The 23062-nt window shown below is 41.4% G+C and overlaps 1 protein-coding gene and 1 non-coding gene across 2 annotated transcripts in view; one reads left to right on the top strand and one right to left on the bottom strand.

The window, feature by feature from the left end:
• The window catches only part of LOC126248380 (uncharacterized), a 53065-nt gene that overhangs the window by 12519 nt on the left and 17484 nt on the right, over positions 1 to 23062 (bottom strand). The window lies entirely within an intron of this gene.
• Trnas-aga (transfer RNA serine (anticodon AGA)) lies at positions 10228 to 10302 on the top strand. The gene has a single exon. It is a non-coding gene; the product is annotated as a tRNA-Ser (tRNA).

The following is a 23062-nucleotide window of genomic DNA, read 5'->3' as shown; positions in this document are numbered from 1 at the left end:
GCTCTTCTTTTAAAGCACCAACAATGAAATTTGCAATTTAACTGCCACAAGTTCAAAATGGTTCAAATGGCTCTGAGCACTATGGGACTTAACAGCTGAGGTCATCAGTCCCCTAGAACTCAGAACTACTTAAACCTAACTAACCTAAGGACATCACACACATCCATGCCCGAGGCAGGATTCGAGCCTGCGATCGTAGCGGTCGCGCGGTTACAGACTGAAGCGCCTAGAACCGCTCGGCCACCACGGCCGGCCGGCCACAGGTGTCTGTAGTTTCGTCAGCTGAAGTCCAGATAATGCTGTCCTTGAGTTCATTGCCTATTTCTTCCAGAACATTTACGTAAACTGTCGGTATGTAGTTTTTACGCAATGTTGATTCATCTGTTATGTTTTGATTTAAGCAATATTTGTGCAGCCGGCCGGAGTGGCCGTGCGGTTCTAGGCGCTACAGTCTGGAGCCGAGCGACCGCTACGGTCGCAGGTTCGAATCCTGCCTCGGGCATGGATGTGTGTGATGTCCTTAGGTTAGTTAGGTTTAATTAGTTCTAAGTTCTAGGCGACTGATGACCTCAGACGATAAGTCGCATAGTGCTCAGAGCCATTTGAACCAATATTTGTGCAGGAAGCCTTTTGAGGATAGGGTCTGTACATTTGTGAAGAGGAATATTGCTTGCAATGAATGCTTCACATAGATCCATGTTAAACCGACTTTTTTGGTTACCTTTGGACTACTGCAACTTGCTGTTGTCAAAAGTTGTCGTGGTTCTTGTACATAGTCGTGACATACTGGTCTATTTGAAACTTTTCATTGTACGGAACGTTTTTTCTCGCAAACTCGACAGTATAAAGCAATTCCGTCATACGTAAATGTCCCAGGATGGTCAGCTATCCACGAAACGACGTTTCTTTTTTCGGGTGACATGGAGCATAACACGTTAAACATCACACGTCGTAAACATGTTCACCTGTGTGCAAGTAAATAGAAAGCTAAACTGAAACAGTGGACGTGCGACTAAAAGCTTGCGTAGTTTAATTTAATTGTTGCCGACGGGTACGGTATGACAGCGGAGGGGATTAACCGGGGGCGCGGGCGCAGGAGCATTGACTCTGTCTGCCTGTTCCTCTTTCTCTTCTGTAATGATTTCGCTAGGCAGTGGCCTCTCGGTTAGCGATAGCACGCAGTTCTAGGACGCGGTCAGTCTGTGGGACATCAAAACTAGATCGAGCTAGAGACCGCCCGTCTAAATTTTTAAAATATTGTAACATAGAGCGAAAATATGCATCGTCACTAGTTTTTAATTAAAATATGCAATAACCGGTGAAAAGGAGCCAAATATGCAAATGCAAATGCATATAATCCGGTCTCTACTTATAACACACTGATTGGTGCTCATTCAATCACTGGCTAGCTTCGCATTGCAGGTCCTGTGTAAATGTTAAAAAAACTGTCCACAAGGTTAATCGTCAACTCTGCTGAAACATCTGAACGTTAAGTAGGTCAGAGCTAGAGCTGTTTCTCATGCTTTTAGGAAAGGCAGGAGATGTTTACCTACACAAGTATTTCCTTTAACAAACTCTGGCGCCTATCACGCGCTGAATTCCGTCTTCTGCAACAAGTGCTTTATCACGGCTGTCCCGCAGACCGTGCTTTAAACCGGGCAATAGTCTCTCTGCCTGTTCACTGTTCAACAAAGCGACATTCACCCCCTGCATGGTGAGGACACTATACCAGTACTTTCCCTCCCTATGTTTCCGTAAAGCCTGCCATGCCCATAGCACCCTGTGGCTCGTTTCGCTGTGCCCTGCTACAAGTCGTCTGTCTCCTATTCACAGCGCTCCTCACTTCCAAGACTTACCCATAAAGCAACGCAGCACCATGTTAGGTTACAGAAGGTCAAGAAGAGGAAGTGAAATCAGTTATACAACCACCCTGGTCCCATGACACCCATAAAACCAGTTCAACTCCCTCCAATTGCATAATTAAGAGTGAATAAATGGAAAGAGATGAGTCAAAGGGCTTGCCACCTTTCACCCTTTTAAAGGTGAAGGTATTTTCCTACCATTTATTACCTCTGTGGCCAGTGTTGTAATTGTTTGTCATGGTGATGTACCGAAGGTACACATCCCAGTTGTGATTAATATTCACATAATACTAAAATATCATTGAAATTATGTGATGAACACTTTTAGTTCTCCCATTGGACAGGGCTTGTTATAAGATTATGAATACTAAGCAACTGGCGCTACTGTCTCATCAGATCAGACATAAAATTAGTTCCATGATCTGTGATTAAAGTATCTGGAACGCCAAATGCGTGCAACAAATTATTCATTACTGCTTGTGCTGAAGGATACTCTTAGCAGTGCCAGTTGTGTTGACAGTTCGAGCGGCGCGGTCTATTGCCCGACGAATTTGTAGCAGTTCTGAAGCGAATGCCGTGAAGTGTTTCCTTCCGTTTAGAAATCGAGTTGAGCTCACGAGGGCTTAAGTCAGGGGAGTGCAGTAGGAGGTATAGCACTTAGAAGCCCCAGCATTCAAACAAATCAGTAACAGCTTGCACTGTACGTGCTTGAGCATTGTCCTGCAAAATTATGGTCAGGTCCTGCAGAAAGTGTCATCACTTCTGCAGGACCTGACCTTCATTTTGCAGGAAAACGCTCAAGCACGTACAGTCCATGCTGTTACTGATTTGTATAACTGATGGGGCTGCTAAGTGCTATACCACCTACTGCACTCCCCTGACTTAAGCCCTCGTAAGTTCAACTCGATTTCTAACTAAAGGAAACATTTCACGGCATTCGCTTCAGAACTGCTACAAATTCGTCGGGCAATAGACCGTGCTGCTCGAACTGTCAACACATCTGGCACTGCTAAGAGTATCCTACGACTTCCACATCGTTGGAAACGGGTTATACATAATTCTGGTGACTACTTTGAAGGTCAGTAAAACTTTGAAACACGTATCTATTTTGTACAAGTTGTAAATAAATAGTTGCCACTATTACAGTTCCAACCCTAGTACATTGTGTATCTGCAGATTTTCTATTAAATGGATCTGAAGTATCCAGTCCTATCATTTTGAATTATTTCGACACTTCTGGTAGCCTTTGTAGCGTGATTGGTCAGTGACTAAGGTCATCCCATTACCCACAAAGTATGCAGTTCCTAACATATTGCTCGACATCCTGTTTCCTTGTCCTCCACCAAAACTTTTCAGCCACTTGTCAGTTACCTGCTTTACGACCGCCATGACCCGCCGCATCATGAACTGTGACTGTCACTTGAATGCTTGGTGGTCGGCAACTGCTGTCTGTACTTTTTGCCACTTGGCAACGCTCTTGCTTAGTTCTTGTAGAACTGCAATTTTTCTCCTTAAATTATTGGCGTTACTTTGCTTTTTCGCTGGTCTATGGACCACCTCATAATCGAATTCGTTTAACTTCAGTGCTCACCTTGTTAACCTACTGGAAGGGTCTTTAACCACATTAACGCAACATGATCTGTCACTGCCTTAAACTTTTGACCACACAAATAACAATGGAAGTAGGAAAACTTGTAGATAACTGCTAACATTTACTTGGCTATAGTGGAATAATTTCGCTCCGCTTTGTTCAATTCTTTATATGCGTATCTACTGGATGTTCCTTGTTATCTATTCTGTGACAGAATGCTGCACGCTTGCATTACAGAACAAAATGAATTCCTTTATGAAGCTTGGAAATACTAATTCTGGGTCCGATGTCAGCGTATTTCAAGATTTCAAATGCTGACTGACAGTTGGCAGACCATTCAAATTTTGCTCATTTCTTTAATAATCAGTTCAGAGGCTCGTCAATTACTGCAAAATTCTTTACAAATTTCCTATAATAATTACAGAGGACTAAAAAATGACTGCAACTGCTTCACTGTCTGAGGTGGCAAGAAATCACGAACTGCCAACACTAACCATGTATCGATTTTTACTCCTTCCTGGATGGCAAGAAAGTTTACTTCTGTTGTTGCAAAATGACAGTTATCAGCCATGCTGTTCTCAGTCTTGTAAACATTTCATGCTACATTCCTCCATGTCCTGTGGTTTAATCTAGATGTACCAAGCTTTTGCCTCAAGGTACCCCATCCAACAGTCGTTGAACATTAGCTGCGACATTCTTGAGTCCAAACAGCACTCGCTGGTATTGAAAATGGCCCCATGGGACAGTAAAAGCGGTCTTCGGATTGTCCTCCGGTGCTACTTCCAGTTGGTGATATCCACTCTTCAAATTCATTTTTAAAGAGTATTAGCACGAACCAAAGTTGTCCAGAGTCTCCATTACGTTCGGTATTGGTTATGCATCGGTGACAGTTCTTCCACTGGGGTTTCGATAGTCACAGCAAAAGCTATATTTATTAGTGCCATCCTATGACTATTTTGGGACCAAGGCGATCACTTCTGCCCATGGCCTGTCACTATTATTAATAATCGCATCAGCTAGCTGTTGGTCAATAAATCCTTCCTTCAATAGTTGCATACATCTCTCGACCCTGTATGGTTTCCTATATACTGGAGCGTTGTTTCAGTTTGGTATCCTGTGCTACGTGCCTGGCGTTGCTGGTAATGGACCACTTGGATCAAATAACTCTGTAAACTGCAGTAATGAGGTTTCCATTGCTTTCGTATCGCTTTCTTGTAAGTACTTTACTTTCTCACATGATGCAGACGCATCGACAGTTTGCTTGCGGCAAACGTCCTCACTTGGCCTATCCATAACGTCCTCACTTGGCCTGTCCATATCAGTCTCGTCTAGAATATCTAAATTAGCAATTAGTAAAATCTTTAGCAAGTTGACTTTGTGCATGCCAAAATTATCAAGACTAACCGGAACCATTAAATCTCTGTCCATGTTATTGATGCATACTACGCTTCTGCTTTCCAATGGCTGTGCAGCACATGATACTTTATTTATTTTTTATTTATTTATTTATTGTTCCGTGGGACCAAATTAAGGAGAAATCTCCATGGTCATGGAACGAGTCAATACATGAAATTATAACACGATATTAGAAACAGATAAAATGAAATATAGAAAAAAAAAACATATTCAGGTGACAAGTCATAAGTTTAAATGAAGACAATCAACAATGTAACACTGGAATTTGCTTAATTTTTTAGCTCTTCCAGGAGCTCCTCGACAGAATAGAAGGAGTGAGCCATGAGGAAACTCTTCAGTTTAGACTTAAAAGAGTTTGGGCTACTGCTAAGATTTTTGAGTTCTTGTGGTAGCTTATTGAAAATGGATGCAGCAGAATACTGCACTCCTTTCTGCACAAGAGTCAAGGAACTGCATTCTACATGCAGATTTGATTTCTGCCTAGTATTAACTGAGTGAAAGCTGCTAACTCTTGGGAATAGGCTAATATTGCTAACAACAAACGACATTAAAGAAAATATATACTGTGAGGGCAATGTCAGAATTCCCAGATTTTTGAATAGGGGTCGACAAGAGGTTCTCGAACTTACACCACGTATAGCTCGAACAGCCCGTTTTTGAGCCAAAAATACCCTTTTTGAATCAGAAGAATTACCCCAAAAAATAATACCATACGACATAAGCGTATGAAAATATGCGAAGTAGACTACTTTTCGTGTTGAAGTGTCACTTATTTCAGATACTGTTCTATTGGTAAATAAAGCAGCATTTAGTTTCTGAACAAGATCCTGAACATGGGCTTTCCACAACAGCCTACTATCTATCCGTACGCCTAGGAACTTGAACTGTTCCGTCTCGCTTATAACATGCCCATTCTGTCTGATTAAAATGTCAGTTCTTGTTGAATTGTGAGTTAGAAACTGTAAAAACTGAGTCTTACTGTGATTTAGCATCAAATTATTTTCCACAAGCCACGAACTTATTTCATGAACTAAATTATTTGTTACTGTTTCAATATTACACACAAGATCCTTCACTATCAAGCTGGTGTCATCAGCAAACAGAAATATTTTTGAATCACCTGTAATACTAGAAGGCATATCATTTATATAAATAAGAAACAGCAGTGGCCCCAGCACCGACCCTTGGGGAACGCCCCACTTAACAGTGCCCCATTGGGACTGAACATCACTACCACTCTCAATATTGCGGAGAATTACCCTCTGCTTTCTGTTCTTAAAGTAAGAGGCGAACCAATTGTAAGCTACTCCCCTTACTCCATAATGGTCCAACTTCTGCAGTAATATTTTGTGGTCAACACAGTCAAAAGCCTTCGTTAAATCAAAGAAAACACCTAGCGTTCGCAACCTTTTATTTAATCCGTCGAAAACCTCACAGAGAAAAGAGAATATAGCATTTTCAGTTGTTAAACCATTTCTAAAACCAAACTGAACATTTGACAGCAAATTATGTGAATTTAAATGCTCCAGTAACCTTGTATATACAACCTTCTCGATAACTTTAGCAAACACCGATGGCATAGAAATAGGTCTAAAATTGTCAACATTATCAATGTCTCCCTTTTTATAAAGTGGCTTCACTACCGAGTATTTTAATCGATCAGGAAACCGACCACTCCTAAAGGAAAAGTTACAGATATGGCTAAGTACTGGGCTAACATACATAGAACAATACTTCAGTATTCTGCTAGATACCCCGTCATATCCATGAGAGTTCTTGGTCTTTAGTGATTTAATTATTAACTCAATCTCCCTCTTGTCAGTATCATGGAGGAGCATTTCAGGTAACAGTCTCGGAACACTTTTTTCTAAGAGCGCTATATGATTCCCTGTTGGAATTAGGTTTCTATTTAGTTCACCTGCTATATTCAGAAAGTGATTATTAAATACTGTACATATATGCGACTTATCAGTAACACGGACATTCCCACTACGCGCTGATTCTATATCCTCGACCTGTCTCTGCAGACCAGCAACTTCCTTCAGTAAATCCATATCTTCACTAACCCAGACCAACTTCCCTGTGCCTCTCGGTACGCTGTCATGATAACTGATATGCACCGTATGTCACCATAGTTTATTTGGTAACACCTAGATGATCACTGAACCTTGTGACACTTTTTGTCGGTAGCGCAAGGTGAAACATTGTCCTGCTGAGTGCACCTGAATACTGCGAAAGATCAATTTTTACATGACGTTTGTCAAGAAAGTCAAGTCCGAGGATCGCACAGTATACGCCACCAACATATGGAAAAAGTTCCATATGCTCCTGAAAACTCTTAGTTCCATTAGAGCAGAGCAGCGTCGTCCCCAGTGACGACATGTCTTTGTCATTACCCCACGTAAGCTATATTGTGGAGACTTCAGTCACTTTCTGGCCAAGAGATCCAGACTGACGATCGACACGTGAGCACCTGTAACCGCCAACAAAATATGTTCCTTACCGTTTAATGTGCCTAGCAAGCAACATTCCATCTCTGCTTACGTTTCTGCAGTACTCCGTTCCACTGGGAATGCTGCCCGACAATGAGGCACCTCCATTAATGTGTAACAAATGCCTACTTGAATGTTGTTTATCTCATTTTTTGCTCTGGAAATCGCACGCCTTATGTCTGATCTCTCCCTATACATAACATTCCAGCTGGCGACATTGGTTTCTGATGTGTCCTGTATACCCACGCCTATAACACTTTACCTCGGAGTAGGGAACATTATGCTCATTCTGTCTCCCACTAACAATGACGATTTCTTTCGGCTGTTCGGTGATCCTAATAGCAGCAGGCAAACCATTTTGGTTCTCCATCCTGAATCTTCTTGACATCTCCGCAGAAATACCGCATACAAATACAGCTAAATCCTTCTTCTCCACCTCAAGTACGATGACCCTATCAATACTGCATTCTGCGTTAACTCGTAAGTTTGTGCTTATATCTTCCTGATTATGTCAGAGAAGAGGTCTGCCGATTCACTGTGTTTCTGCAACAACCCACAGAGCTTCTCCCTAAAAATCCTCGCTCTGTTTAATTTACGATAGCGCTGGACAAGTGCATAACACAGCTCATTATAAGTTACCGCTTTACTTAGTGTCTCTGAGTACTTGTGTCACTCGATGCCCGTAAACCGTTTTATCTGGCCAGTTTCCTAAATAGGCGGAAGCCATCACATCACTAATAAATATAGACATCCCTTATTTAGTTATCATGTTAGCTGCTACGGGTTCAATGGAACGGACGGCTATATTCAATAAGGTCTTAGGTTCTCGCGCGTCAGATGCTACTTGCGCGCCAGTGGCTTCTAATGCAGTTCCTTTCTATAGTAAAGCGTCATTCAGCACCGTCTATTGGGCTGTTGTTCCCAAGGACGCAGCTACTTGCCCTTTTAAGGCCTCCACTATACCGCAAAAAGTTTGTTGCATCCCAAATGAGCCTATTGTATGAGACTGGGCAACATGGATTGTAATAAGGGATTTAGCCGATTGATTATTGTGAGAACGAGACTTGATCTGGCTATGATGTTATACAATAGTATGCTTCCAGATATAAAAACATCTAAATCAAGTATTCTTAGCAATAAGTATCTCGATGATTAGCTACAGGTACAAAAACTTAAAGTCTTTCAATTCATCATGTATCCGCCTTAAAATTTTACGATCTGTACAGGGTTTCTTCAATGAGGCTGCCGTATGCCCTTCTGTGAATTTATTTATTTTACACGTCTAGTTCCGTAAGACCAAATTAAGGAGCAAATCTAAAAGGTCATGAAACGAGTCAGTACATAAAATTACAACATCAAAGTAATGAAAGATAAAATAAAATGTTTATGAATCCAAAAAAGACAAGCTATAATTTTATATAAAAGCAATCAACAGTATAACACAGGAATCAGCTTAATTTTTCAAGGAACTCCTCGACAGAATAGGAGAGACCCATGGGGAAACTCTTCAGTTTCGATTTGAAAGCGCATGGATTACTGCTAAGATTTTTGAATTCTTGTGGTAGCTTACTGAAAATGTATGCAGCAGTGTACGCACACCTTTTTGCACAAGAGTCAAGGAAGTGCGATCCAAATGCAGACTGGATTTCTGCCTAGCATTAACTGAGAGAAAGTTTCTAATTTTTGGGAATAGGCTGATACTTTTATCAAGAAATGACAGTAAAGATTACATATATCGAGAGGCCAATCTCAGAATACCCAGACTGAAAAGGAGTCGACAAGAGGTTCTCGAACTTACACCACTTATTGCCCGAACCGCCCGTTTCTGAGCCAAAAATATCCTTTGAGAATGGAAAGAGCTACCCCAAAACATAATACCATACGTCATAAGCGAATGGAAATAAGCAAAGTAGACTAATTTTTGTGTCGAACTATCACTTACTTCAGATACCCTTCGAATAGTAAAAATAGCAGCATTAAGTCTTTGAACAAGATCCTGAACGTGGGCTTTCCAAGACAGTTTACTATCTATCTGAACATCTAGAAATTTGAACTGTTCAGTTCACTAATAATATGCTCATTCTGTGAAATTAAAATGTCGGGTTTTGTTGAATTGTGTGTTGGAAACTGTAAAAACTGAGTCTTACTGTGATTTAGCGTTAGTTTATTTTGTACAAGCCATGAACTTATGTCATGAACTGCAGTATTTGAAACAGTGCCAGTGTTGCACACAACATCCTTTACTACCAAACTAGGATCATCAGCAAACGAAACTATTTTAGAATGACCTGTAATACTGGAAGGCATATCATTTACATAAATAAGGAACAGGAGTGGCCCCAGCGCTGATTCCTGAGGCACCCCCCCCCCCAACCCCCCATTTCACGGTGCCCTACTCAGACCCTACATCATAACCATTCTCTACACTGTGGATAATGACCTTTTGCTGTCTGTTGTTAAAGTAAGAGGTGAAGCAGTTGTGAGCTACACCCCGTATTCCATAATGGTCCAACTTCTGGAGCAACATTTTGTGATAAGCACAATCAAATACCTTAGCTAAATCAAAGAAGATGCCTAGCCAGAATGAGATTTTCACTCTGCAGCGGAGTGTGCGCTGATATGAAACTTCCTGGCAGATTAAAACTGTGTGCCCGACCGAGACTCGAACTCGGGACCTTTGCTTTTCGCGGGCAAGTGCTCTACCAACTGAACTACCGAAGCACGACTCACGGCCGGTACTCACAGCTTTACTTCTGCCAGTACCTCGTCTCCTACCTTCCAAACTTTACAGAAGCTTCTGTAAAGTTTGGAAGGTAGGAGACGAGGTACTGGCAGAAGTAAAGCTGTGAGTACCGGGCGTGAGTCGTGCTTCGGTAGCTCAGTTGGTAGAGCACTTGCCCGAGAAAGGCAAAGGTCCCGAGTTCGAGTCTCGGTCGGGCACACAGTTTTAATCTGCCAGGAAGTTTCAAGATGCATAGCGTTCGAAAATTTTAGTTTAATCCATCAAGTGCCTCACAAAGAAAAGAGAATATAGAATATTTATAGAATATTTAATTGCTAACCATGGCCAATTATGTGAAATAAAATGATAAATTATCCTTGCACACACAGCCCATTCAATAACTTCAGTAAACACTGATGTCATAGAAATAGGTCTAAAATTGTCTAAATTATCCCTTTCTCCCTTTTTATAAAGCGTCTTTACTACAGAGTACTTTAATCGTTCAAGATATTGACCATTCTTAAAGGAAAAATTACAAATATGGCAAAGTACAAGGCTAACATGTGCCGCACAGTACTTTAATATTCTGCTAGGTACCCGATCATATTCATGAGAGTCCTTAGTCTTCAGTGATTTAATTATTGACTCAGTCTCTCCCGTGTCAATGTCACAGAGGAGGAGTATTTCAGACATCAGTCTCGGAAAGACATTTTCGAAGAGAGTTATATGTTTCCCTGTAGAAACTAAGTTTTTATTTAATTCACAGCAATGCTCAGAAAGTGATTGTTAAATACTGTACATATATCTGACTTCTCAGTAACAGAAATATTTTTAGTACGAACTGACTTTATATTGTCAACCTTTTGCTGCTGACCAGACACACCCTTCACAATTGACCATATGGTTTTAATTTTATCCAGTGAAATAGCTACTCTGTCTGCGTACCACATACTCTTTGCCTTCCTAATAACATTTTTAAGCACATTACAATATTGTTTACCGAGCGAGGTGGCGCAGTGGTTAGCACACTGGACTCGCATTCGGGAGGACGACGGTTCAATCCCGCCCCCGGCCATCCTGATTTAGGTTTTCCGTGATTTCCCAAATCGTTTCAGGCAAATGCCGGGATGGTTCCTTTGAAAGGACACGGCCGATTTCCTTCCTCATCCTTCCCTAAACAGAGCTTGCGCTCCGTCTCTAATGACCTCGTTGTCGACGGGACGTTAAACACTACTAACCTAACCTAACCTAACCTACAATATTGTTTGCAATGGGCTACTGTAGCTCGATTGTGACTACTTCTAATATTTTGCTATAATCCCCAGTTTGTTCTACATGATATCCTTATCCCACTAGTCAGCCACCCACTGCTAGTATCCTGTTTAGAACGTTCTAAGCAGCTTTGAAAGAGTATGAGAAATTTGTTACAAAAAGTATTATATTTGTCATCTAAGTTATCGGCACCATAAACATCCTGCCACTCTTGTTCCTTAATGAGGTTTAAAAAACTCTCTATTGCCGTTGGATTAGCTTTCCTACATAATTTGTAATTATATATAACATATGTTCGAGTACAAAAACTTTTTAGTGTTAAAATTTGTGCACCATGCACCGTGGTTTGAAAGGCCACCCACCCTTTTACTAACAGAATGCCCGCCTAGTAATGAAGAACGAATAAAAATGTTGTCTTTGGCTGTGCTACTGTTCCCCTGCAGCCTGGTTGGAAAAAAACACAGTCTGCATCAGATCATATGAATTTAGGAGATCTGTTATGCTTTCAAAGTGTTCTGCCAATAAACTGCAGACTTTGGTTTGCTTTCCCCACAACATCATCTACACTCCTGGAAATGGAAAAAAGAACACATTGACACCGGTGTGTCAGACCCACCATACTTGCTCCGGACACTGCGAGAGGGCTGTACAAGCAATGATCACACGCACGGCGCAGCGGACACACCAGGAACCGCGGTGTTGGCCGTCGAATGGCGCTAGCTACGCAGCATTTGTGCACCGCCGCCGTCAGTGTCAGCCAGTTTGCCGTGGCATACGGAGCTCCATCGCAGTCTTTAACACTGGTAGCATGCCGCGACAGCGTGGACGTGAACCGTATGTGCAGTTGACGGACTTTGAGCGAGGGCGTATAGTGGGCATGCGGGAGGCCGGGTGGACGTACCGCCGAATTGCTCAACACGTGAGGCGTGAGGTCTCCACAGTACATCGATGTTGTCGCCAGTGGTCGGCGGAAGGTGCACGTGCCCGTCGACCTGGGACAGGACCGCAGCGACGCACGGATGCACGCCAAGACCGTAGGATCGTACGCAGTGCCGTAGGGGACCGCACCGCCACTTCCCAGCAAATTAGGGACACTGTTGCTCCTGGGGTATCGGCGAGGACCATTCGCAACCGTCTCCATGAAGCTGGGCTACGGTCCCGCACACCGTTAGGCCGTCTTCCGCTCACGCCCCAACATCGTGCAGCCCGCCTCCAGTGGTGTCGCGACAGGCGTGAATGGAGGGACGAATGGAGACGTGTCGTCTTCAGCGATGAGAGTCGCTTCTGCCTTGGTGCCAATGATGGTCGTATGCGTGTTTGGCGCCGTGCAGGTGAGCGCCACAATCAGGACTGCATACGACCGAGGCACACAGGGCCAACACCCGGCATCATGGTGTGGGGAGCGATCTCCTACACTGGCCGTACACCACTGGTGATCGTCGAGGGGACACTGAATAGTGCACGGTACATCCAAACCGTCATCGAACCCATCGTTCTACCATTCCTAGACCGGCAAGGGAACTTGCTGTTCCAACAGGACAATGCACGTCCGCATGTATCCCGTGCCACCCAACGTGCTCTAGAAGGTGTAAGTCAACTACCCTGGCCAGCAAGATCTCCGGATCTGTCCCCCATTGAGCATGTTTGGGACTGGATGAAGCGTCGTCTCACGCGGTCTGCACGTCCAGCACGACCGCTGGTCCAACTGAGGCGCCAGGTGGAAATGGCATGGCAAGCCGTTCCACAGGACTACATCCAGCATCTCTACGATCGTCTCCATGGGAGAATAGCAGCCTGCATTGCTGCGAAAGGTGGATATACACTGTACTAGTGCCGACATTGTGCATGCTCTGTTGCCTGTGTCTATGTGCCTGTGGTTCTGTCAGTGTGATCATGTGCTGTATCTGACCCCAGGAATGTGTCAATAAAGTTTCCCCTTCCTGGGACAATGAATTCACGGTGTTCTTATTTCAATTTCCAGGAGTGTATGTGATCGTTGCAGCTTAAGTTATTCGTAAATGTAATATCTAAGTATTTAGTTGAATTTACAGCCTGTAGCTTTGTCTGGTTTATCGTGTCACCTAAATCAGGCGGATTTATTTTAGTACTAATGTGTACGATTCCTCACTTTTCATCAAAGTCAATTGCCACTTTCCGCACCATACATATATCTTGTCTAAATCATTTCGCAATTGGTTTTGCTCATCTGATGACTTTATAAAGCGATAAATGACAGTGTGATCTGCGAACAGTCTGTAAGGGCTGCTCAGATTGCCTCATATGTCGTTTATGTAGGTCAGGAACAGCAGAGGGTCTATAATAGCTCCTTGGGCAACGCCATACATTACAATTATTTTACTCGATGACTTTCCGTCCATTAATACGAATTGTGAGCTTTCTGACAGGAATTCACAAGTCTAGTCGCACAAGCGAGGTGATACTCCACGGGAACGCAGTTTGATTAGAAGTAGCTTGTGAGGAACGGTGTTAAAAGCCTTCTGGAAATCTAAAAATATGGAATCAATTTGATATCCTCTGTCGACAGTACTCATTGATTCGTGAGAATAAAGAGCTAGCTGTGTTTCACAAGAACGGTATTTTTTGAATCCATGTTGGCTATTTGTCAATACACCGTTTTCTTAGAGGTGATACATAATGTTCGAGCATAGTATATGTTATAAAACCCTATTGCAAATCGACGTTGGTGATATGGGTCTGTAATTTTTATCGGATTACTTCTGTCTCTTTTCTTGGGTATTGACTTGTGCAACTTTCCAGTTTTTGAGTACGGATCTTTCTGCGAACTATCGGTTGTATATCATTCCTAAGTATGAATCTATTTTATCAGCATACTCTGAAAGGGACGTGATTGATATACAATCTGGACTGGAAGCCTTGACTTTCTTAAGTGTTTTAAGCTGCTTCGCTATACCAACGATATCTACTTCTAAGTTACTCATGTTAGCAGTTGATCTTGACTCCAGTCCTAAAATATTTACTTCGTCTGTTTATGTGAAGGAATTTCGGAAAACTGCGTTTCGTAAGTCTGCTTTAATGGTACCGCGCAGTGAAGGTACTGACTGCGCCTTGCCACTGAGGTACTTTACTTACGACCATAATCTCTTTGTGTTTTCTGCCAGGTTTCGTGACAGAGTTTGGTTGTGGAATCTATTAAAAGCATCTCATACTGAAGTTCGCGCTAAATTTTGGGCTTCTGTAAAACTTTGCCAATCTTGGGAATTTTGCGATCTTTTAGATTTGGCATGTTTTTTCGTTACTTCTGCAATAGTGTTCTGACCTTTTTTGTGGACCATGGGGGATCAGTACCACCCTTTATTAATTTATTTAGTATATATCTCTCAACTGCCGTCGATACTATTTTTCTGAATTTAAATCATATCTGGTCTACGCTTTCATTGTCATATTGGTAGGAGTGGAGACTGTCTCTTAGGAAGGTGTCGAGCGAATTGTTATCTGCTTTTTTTAAATACACGTATTTGACTTGAACCATGTAGCGGTAGGTGTTCGATGCGTAAGCTTGTCGAGACCTGGTTCGTCTGGTAACAGACAAGGAACGGGTCCGTATCCTGTTCTGCAGCCACATCCGCCTAATCAATATCTGTAACCGCCGCGCATGAGCAGGACAAGCAGTCTGCCACCACATTGCCTTACCCCGACATACGGTGAGTATCGGTGGAAAATTGCGCAATGATTTCGGCGTGGTGCAGCTACCGTGGGGAGTTAAGCTCTCTGACTCGTTTGAAGAAAGATGTCAGCGGCTTATTATTGGTGAAAGTAGAAAGAAACCGACCTTCCAACCACGGGCGAAAATTATAAAGCAGGCCCGCAATAGTCGTTATTTCACGACAGATATGTTTTGGCTTTCATTTCCATTTTCAAGTAACCTGCGAATACATTGTTGGTGAGATCATTTGCGTAGATATAATACGTCTTGTACATTTGATTGATTACATATTGCTACTTACGTTTAGCTGAACTTGATATCCATATTACATCCATAGTAAACTGTCACGCAATTGTCAGTGCTCAGTTGGTGGTAAAATAACGTAATTGTAGTATCTGTTAGGGTTGAATTTGCTTTGACAATATTTTGACAGTTATCTTACTATGATATTATATGTGTACAAAGTATATGGAAATAGATAGCGATGATCTAATTTCCCACTGGTTGGATTTCAACGTTGGCTATCTATGGTTGCTGTATGTTATTATTTTTATTTTATCCCTCTTCGTGTTCTTTGTTTGTTTATACATTTATAATTGTTCAAGAATGTTGATAGCGGGACCTTTGGGTATTCTCTGCAATATTTGAAATGCATTTTCAATATTAACGACTTTGTGGTGTTGATTTTTCAGATAGAGAAAGAAGTTGGGTTGGTTATTGTCGCTGTTTCTGATGTTCTCTCTGAATCTACCTAAAGAACTTTATTGAAAAGCTGGAGCACGAAAAAGAATAAAATTAAAAACAAATACCACACAGTAACCAAAGATAGTCTATTTCGAAATCCAAAAAGTGGGGAATAACATAATCTCTCTCTATTCGCGTATACTTTGTAAACATAGAACTTCATAGTAACAGAACTGTCAAATTACTGTCAAAACACATTCAACACATAACAGGTATTGGTTACGTAGTTTTACCAACAGCTGAGCACTGGCAGTTACGTAACAGTTTGCTATCGATGCAATATGGACAGTAAGTTCACCTACACGTAAGTATTAGTAATACGTAATCAATCAAGATGTATTATGTACATAAATGATCTCACCAACATTGTATTCGCAGACTACTTGAAAATGACAATGAAGCCGAAACAGATCTGTCGTAAAATAAAGACTGATAATTACATTGCAGCTGTTCTGGACTTTCTTCATAACAATGTCATTTTCTAAATATCCCTATATTGCAGGCCCAAATGAACAATAAAAAAATGGACAAAAATGTTTAGCCGCTAAATAAATAGCTAGAAGCTCTCGGACAAGGGGCTCCATAATTGTTGCTGGACTGAGGCGTTATTGGAGAAGAAAGCCAATGGCTGCCACCGTCTAGATATTGACTGCTGTAAGACCGCTCCTATTGCCGTTTGGTTAGCATCCACCATCAGGGCGATGGGAGCATTGGCAATTGGATGTGCCGATAATGAAGCCTGAGCGGGCGCACTTCTTAAATCCTCGTAACCTCTCGTTGCCACTGCAGACCAAGAAATCTTCTTCTTGCCTGACTTGTTTCTGTCCTTCAGGAGGTTGTTGAGAACCTCTTGAATTTAAGTCGACATTGTCATGTGTCTACGATCTGCATACCTACAAACCGCCGAAGCCCTTTTAAAGTATCAGGAAGGGGCATCTGCACGATATCGGATACTTTTTCAGGTGTATGTGACATGACGTTCATAAAAAAACATATTTATTGACATTAACCATAATTCCATAGTTTTCCAGTCTCTGAAACACCGCACGCGCATGATCCACATGTTCTTCTTGTGTTGAGGAAAAATTTGAATGTCATAAACGTGACAGAAAACAGAAGAGAGACCGGGGAGTACCTTGTGCATAAAACGTTGCCACGTCTGAGCAGCGTTTCGTGGACCAAACGGCATCACACTCCGAATCGAGATGTTATAGCAGTTTTCTACTTGTCTTTAGGGGCCATTGGATTCTGTGCAAAAGCTTCTGTACAATCGAGCATAATAAAGAGATGCGCACCCGCCAAGCTGCTAGTAAAATCTGTTGCATTTAGTACTGGGTACCTCTTAGGTATTGTGCGAGAGTTTAGTTCTCTGTAGTCACTACACATTGTCCATTTACCGATATTCTTTTTAACCATCTGTAATGGAGATGAGCAACACTGTGAGAACGAGATACAGATGCGTCAGCAATCATCTTGGCAAATTCTTCTTGGCTGTCCACAGCTTATCTGCAGGTAGACGTCTAGGACGACTAACCACAGCTTTTCCTGGAGTCGTCCGTGACTGGCACAGAGGCAGAACTACCTTTCATCAGAAAACATAACAGACCTCTACCCGTCCTAAAATGAGCTCTCGCATGACACCACGGAAGTCGCAAATGGCGGTGGTTTGGGGTCAGTGGAATACACGTTACAGGGCGTCTGACTCGGAGCTGTCCTTGTAACCGACTTTCAACAGTCCGTTGTGTCAATGTGGTGCCAACTGATGCTCAAATTGCTGCTGCAGATGCAGTACGATGCGCCAGAGTCATACGCCGAACACGATGATCTTCCCTTCCGGTAGTGTCAAGTGGTCGTCTGGAGCCCGGCCTTCTTGGGACCGTATATTCCCGTAAACATCTCTCCCTGCAACCACGTACAGTAGCTACACTCCTGCCAAGCCTTTCTGCAATATCGCAAAAGGAACTTCCAGCTTCTCGTAGCCCTGTTACATGGCCGTGTTCAAACTCAGTGAGGTGTTAATAATGGCGTCTTTTTCGTCTTGAATGCATTCTTGACTAACATCAACTCACCACGTCCAATCTTAAAGGTAACTAGCGCTCACGACCGTTACAGCGTGTATTTAAATCAAATCTGATTCGTATTCTCACAGTGGTGTCAATAGCGCCACTCTTGTGCGACTGACGCGAAATCTGAGTAGACATCATCTTTCCGATGTAGAAACACGCTTACCAACTTTCGTTTATGTCGCGTAACTCCTTCTTGGTGATGGCGAGTTTTTTTTCTTTTTTTTCACTTAAGTCTTTCGTGGCCACTTGTTACGTGATGCCTGCTGGTTTTTATGCCAGAATCTTCAGTCAACGTTTGTTTAACGATTTTTTGACGTTTCGGCAGCACAAGTGCATGGCATTTTCAAAGGTTCATCATCCATTGCTGGTGGTCACCAGAAAGGAGTGGAATATGTATGCGGCGAAAGACCATTGACAATGCTGGCGAAACACCAGAAACATCGTTAAACAAATATCGGCCAAAGAGTCCGAGACAGAATCAAATTTGCTACGAATCTTTGGTAATACCTAAGTAAGCCCCAGAAGTCATTTAGTTCTTTCGTCATTCTCGGATGAAGCAAGAACATCACATTTTCCACCTTCGTTGTGTCTGGAGAGATTCCTTTGTCCATAATGCAATAGTCCCTAACTATCAGCTTTATGTACATAGGCTCTGCCTCCCAAGAAAGACGTCTGTTCTAACCGAGGGCTGGATCACAAGAGAGAGAAACGACTGTATTTTGTTCTGCAGAACCCTCCAGCGTCCACACATGTGACCAGTTTCCCACGTTCGTTATTGGCTGAACCCACAGCATGAATTCACTAGGAATTTCAGCAGAGGGCTGAAGGCGTCTCTCGTCAGCAGCTTTAACCAGACGGAACTGCCTCTGTTCTGAAATGCGGGTAGCTTGGGTCACTTAGGCACAGCCAAAATTACTCGAGGAGAAAACTTGTACATATTTGATTGGGATCTTTTAAATAAATTTCCTAAAAATATTCCTCGACTGTCTGCACCTTTCACATTCCTCCCCCTTCAAGAAGGGTGGGGACTAACATCGTTTACAACAAAAAGACCGTTTGCCCTAGCAGTGGCCTTAATGCTATGGGAGGGATCCATTGAAATATTTCATTTACTGTAAGTGGGAGGAGACGTAGATGTAGTCAAGTTTATCAAATTTCATAATGTAAGTAAATAGTAAAAGGTAAAATTTTCAATTTTTGTGTAAGGATGTAATATTCTTAGTAAATTAAATGTATTTGGGTGACAATCATAATAAATCAACATGATACAAACATTAACGCCCAACTTGAGTAAGAATTGGATAAGTACATTTGTGAACAGCAATAACAAAGGAATAATCTTGCTGCATCCTCTAACTATTTTTGATAGGTACGAATTGCACAAAGTTCCACAGACTACAATTATTTAAGGCAATTTCAGTATAATACAGATTTCATTTAGCAAATGCAAGAGATGGTGTACCATAAAACACACAAAAATCGTATTTATGTTAACCTACACTAAAATACAGAAGTACAAAATATTTTCTTATATTACTCAGCACATACTCATTCCGAATAACGGAAAAATTTCTGATTGCTGAATATAAACAGGTGACTGATTTCCTTAGAATCCGAGGAATTTGTGCTCTACCATTATAGCGGTGACATACAGTAATGATAAAATAACAGCTCATGAAATATAAGTAGATTGTTCCATTTGAAGAGGTAGTTTTGTCTATAAGATTAAAAAGAGGTTTCAAAATAGATCCTAAGGTAAACAATTCAAAATCGTAAGTTTAGCTGCTTAAGGCAGTTGAGTTAAAGTAAAATACAGTTCATGAAAGGAATGACTGATGTATTTAATTTCTAAGCTGATTCCATTATCATGGATCTAAGAATTTTATTGATTCAGTTCTACTCTGCAGCAAAAATACAATCTTGTTCTTTTAGAAATAACTAAATTAGTGCCTGTGTATCTGCGGGTAAGAATGTTATAGAAACACAATAGTCATTACTTTATGAACCGCTTGAGACTACTCATTAGGGTTAAAATAGATAAAAAATATATATAATCTATCTTTAACACATTAATAGATAATTATAGTGGAGAAGTTCGCCACTTCACTCTAAATGGGGATAGGAACAGAAATATGGTACAGTATTTCCTGCGAATTATTTTCTAATTTTTAAGATGAAAAACAGGGAGAAAATCCTTTGGTAAGTTTCCGTTCCAGTAATTCACTTTTAAAAATACGGTTCGTTGCAGGATTCCGCCAAAACTGCAATACAATTGTTAATTTATCTTTGTCTGAATTGTTAGCCATTTCTCACGTGAAGAAGCTCCATAAATTATGAAGAAGGAACACATTTCTCTTTTTGACGGGTTTAATTCCGCTCTTTTTGCCAAAACGCAGTATAAATTGCACAAGCTCACCTAGTATTACCTATTGTTCCAGAATCTTGAAACAGAGTGTCTTATTAAACAAGCGATAGGTGATCAGGGTGTCCATACCTTACAGAAAACCTCGTTATCTCGGTTTCCTGTGTCATAAGATAAGAAATTTCATTTTTATTTCCATACTAGCAAATCCTCTATTCAATTGTTGCCGAAGAGGCTAAAAAATTACAGTAATGGATCGAAAAAATAACATAAAAACCATAGCTTCTGCTCTATCGCCATAGATGAGAAAGTTCCATATGTTACCCATATGGCAAAATACTCTCCTCTTTGCATGGTATAACTTACCAAAGTCTCGTATCGATATCTCGATTAGTTTACTAGACATGAGGTACGTCATGAATATTTCATTCTCGGGCGCGTGTAGCCAGAAGTGTATGTGCTACATAAATTCTATTTTCTCGAGGTTGAAGGCAGATAGAGACCTCCTCCCAAGTCTAAAGAAAAATTCAGTATCTTAGCTAAATTTCATTCGCAGCAATATATGGTGTAATATGCACCAAACGCAAAATCACAGCGACCCATGTTTTTCATTGCAAATTTATTTTGAATTTCTCGTAGCATCTCACATCAATGAGAATATTACAATCAGTGCGACCATCATCGAAATTTTGAGCACGTCACCATGAACATGGCATATGAAGCTATAAGTAACACGAAAATAATTTTTTTTCTTTTTTTTGCGATTAGTATCTGCAAAACTGCTTCAGAAATATTGCAAGGCGTGCGCCTCGATTCTGTTAGCTCAGGGCGTCGCCAACGGGCGCGCGAAAAACAGGCAAGGTATGTCTCGTTCATTTCAGCTCGCCGGCAGGCGCGGGCCCGTGCCGATCGATACCGCCACCCGGATGCCATTGTGAGCTGCCTTGCCTCATTAGATAACAAGAGGATTTTTTCCGCGCTGGGTCTGTGCGCACCATAACATCTAGTCCCAAATGTGCGGGTTCGCTCTAATAGCCGAGCGATCCAACGCGAGGCTGTGCGATGTGGTTACTCTGCGCTACACGCGCAGCCCCAGCCTCGCGGCTAATGACAGTACATGAGAAAAATGAGTTTACGATTATCTTGCTGTAAAAAACACTGTCTGTTAATGAAGTAGAGCTGCATCATCTCCTGGAGTTGGTTGTTCGGTAGAGATTCTCCTTTTCTTTTAAAAAATTAAAAACCACTTATTTCGGTTTTGAGCGATTTCTTCACCATATAATACATTTCATTCCACACTGAGGATGCTAAATGGCACAGAAAAATTGCAGTTTTTCTAGCTTGCAGTTTTACGTCTAGGTTGATGATGAGGTGTCTATTTTTTCGATATTGGTCATAGTTATTGTCATACTTCATTTCTAAATAGGCTGTCACAATAATTTGAAGGATTTATAATGAAGAATGTGGACACTGGCTACTTCACGTTTTGTTTGTTTTAGATGATACATTGTTGCGTATTAAATGCAGCCAATATATCGAAATCGTTTTTAAAGCTTAAGTGAAAGCCATACCTAACTACCGTATGGAGAAAATATAACTTAAAATATTTTATTTCAGCACACTGGCGCAGAGCAAATTGCCTGAACAGCTCACTGTCAGTCGTGAAGAGGTCGTGGAGGCAGTAGTGCCATTCCGCCGCCAGTACGCTCGACCATTCGACACAGCACATTCATTATGAGCAGACGAGAGGCATCTTTAATGAAAAACTCGTACCCTAAATATCAAATACTGAACACCCATTGTCTACAATAAAGGAGTGAAACTAATGTTGTATAGTGGTTTTTGAAAAGACATATTCATGGAGAATTTCATCATATGTATAAAGACCCAGTAAATCTGGTTGCATGTATTATTGCTAAAAATCTTTTCTATTGAATTATTAGCTGCCATTGATGCAAATTACTGCTTTGTAATGGTGAATGTAGGCTCCTACGGCAAAGTGAATGACGTAATTGTTTTTGATGACTGTTCCTTCGGACATGTCACAGAAATGGGAAACCTAAAAATACGAATTTTTTTTGCCAGGATCCACTATCAAGTGTCCAGATGTTTTCCAAAGGGATGCAGTATTCCCTCTAAAGGAATATCTAATGCGGCCTTTTCCAGCAAGTACGAAGACTGCAGGTGCCGCCAAAGACAGATATAGCTATGGGTCATCTTGTACTTTTGGTTCCACAGGGTGATGATGTTCCAAACTTTAAGGGGCGATAGAGAATGGCAAATGTATCAATTTGACGAAAAATTCTGGAAACAACCGAATCAAATGTTATAAGCGAGAATCGTTCAGATAGCTCTGATAGTGGACCTCTTCTAATGCAAACTCTTTGTTTTCCATATATCTGGAGGAGGTAGTGTGGATCAAAACAAGAAGAAATTGTCAAAGTAAACAAAGGCTCTAAAATGCATAGCTTAAGAGCTATGAGCACTTGTTCAGTAGAAGTGTTGTATTTCACAAAGATGAACAAGTGTTCATAGCTCTTAAGGTATGCAATTTAGAACTCACGTTTACTGGTCAGTTTCTTTTTTTATTGCTTTGGTACATATTACCTCCTCCCAAAACAAGGTAAGCAAAGAGCTTTCAGTAGAAAAAGTCCACTGTCAGGCGTAGCAGAGTGATTTTCGCTTATAACGTTTGACTCGGCCCTTTTCAGAACAAGATCAGTTACCACAAATTGATATAGTTATCGTTATCCATCATCTCCGAAAGTTTGTAATATCATCACGTAATCACACTGCATAACATATAAATTTACATACATCAAAAAAAAAAAATTCCATCGCCCCATTTCC

Source organism: Schistocerca nitens, chromosome 3 (genome assembly GCF_023898315.1).
Source record: "Schistocerca nitens isolate TAMUIC-IGC-003100 chromosome 3, iqSchNite1.1, whole genome shotgun sequence".
Classification (NCBI taxonomy): domain Eukaryota; kingdom Metazoa; phylum Arthropoda; class Insecta; order Orthoptera; family Acrididae; genus Schistocerca; species Schistocerca nitens.
Note: the sequence above shows the minus strand (reverse complement) of the source record. Positions and strands in the feature narration are given on the sequence as shown.